Here is a 1,880-nt window from a genome sequence, read left to right as displayed (position 1 = left end):
CTCCAAGACCAATTCCAATCATTTCCAGCGATTTTTATTTTTTTTATTTTTGGCAAAATATACAAAGGCTATAGCCTTTGTGTTTTTAGCGAAAATTGATGGGTCCGGATTTCGACGGAAAAGTAGTCGAATCGACAGGGGTGAACCAGGGGACCACAAAACTACTTTTGGTTCCGCCAGAAACCACCCCTGTCCAGAAAAACTTGAGTTTTAAGGGGTGGTCTTTTGAATCTGGCGCGCGAGCCGGTCCGAGAAAAACACGCGTAACTCACGTAAAATGGCCCAGCGGCGTGAAATTTCGACGGAGATATTGAAAGAGGATGCTGTCGGGCACATCCCGACCATTTCCAGCGATTTTCAAATTTTTCATTTTTGGCCAAATTTACAAAGGCCTTTGTGTTTTTAGCGAAAATTGATGGGTCCGGATTTCGACGGAAAAGTAGTCAAATCGACAGAGGTGGCCCAGGGGACCACAAAACTACATTTGGTTCAGCTAGAAACCACCCCTTTCCAGAGAAACTTGAGTTTTGAGGGTGGTCTTTTGAATCTGGCGGTCAGCGTACGATGGGCTGCCTACCTCGCAGGCGAACCGGTCCAAAAACAGGCGTATCTAACTGAAAATGGCCCGGCGGTGTGAAACTTCGATGCAGAGATTGAAAAAGGATTCAGTCTGACCAATCCCAACTATTTCCAGCGATTTGAATTTTCGTCAGTTTTGGCCAAATTTACAAAGGCAAATCCGGATTTCGACGGGAAAGTAGTCGAATCGACAGGGGTGAACCAGCGAACCACAAAACTACTTTTGTTTCCACCAGAAACCACCCCTGTCCACAGAAACTTGAGTTTTATAAGAGCTGGTCTCTCTAACTAAGGGCGGGTCGGGTAGGATACCTAAGGCGCACTGGCTAAGAACTCTGCTGTAGTGGGTCAGCACCATGATATTTAGACAGAGCATGTGAAAAGGGAGTCTACCCCACCAATCCAAACCAATTCCAGCAATTTCCCAAATTGCCAAGATTTTTAAAAGACATTTTCAGTGATAACAAATCAGCCTGGATTTTGACAGAGGAGGATTTAAATCGACAACAAAGAACCAAGGCATCACAAAAAACATCAAAAACCACCCTTTGATGCACACGAAAGGAAGCTCCTCATAGTGTCTGTACAGAGACAAATTGGACCAGCGTTGGCCGTTACTGTCATGTCAACTCACCTATTCTTTTGGGTAAAATGACTCTATAGACTTCTCTTGGTCATATGTCAAGAACCTTTTCTGGGCCGAGTTCCTGCAATCATATTAAACGGTACTTTTAGTGCTCATCTACTATTAATTACATATAATTTACTCATACAATACACTTTTAAATGCCTCTTCCCCCCTGCGTCTCTAAATGACCATGGTCTTTCAAATAACTAATTTTGGCACTGGATTAAGCATCAAGTACGAAGGGGCAGCTGCAAATTATCAGCAACGGAAATTGATTGTTTGGGGGATTACGCAAATAGTACCACTCGGTTTGCACCCCAATCAGAAAGTAATAAAGTTTTCTGTTCCACGAGAATAATATAGATTAAAATACATGATATGTGATAAAAAACTGGCAGTTCACCCATTTGCCTAATAAGTAACCTACAACAGTATTTAACATACTGCATGGATTGGAGGAATGTACCCATTCACATCTTTTCAACAAAGCTGACAGTGAGCCAAGTTATTTAGATCACGGGCATCATTTACTCGGCCTCAAAAAATAACTTACAACTTAATTGTGCGTGGAAATAAGATTGAGCCACAGGAGAACACTAACCTCCTACAACAATAACCGCAATGGAACAATTCAATATTCCGGGCCGGAAACAATCAAGCACTATACCTTGCG

This window comes from Frankliniella occidentalis, unplaced genomic scaffold, assembly GCF_000697945.3.
Source record: "Frankliniella occidentalis isolate FOCC.00 unplaced genomic scaffold, Focc_3.1 Scaffold16, whole genome shotgun sequence".
NCBI lineage: Eukaryota > Metazoa > Arthropoda > Insecta > Thysanoptera > Thripidae > Frankliniella > Frankliniella occidentalis.
This window is presented reverse-complemented; position numbering follows the sequence as displayed.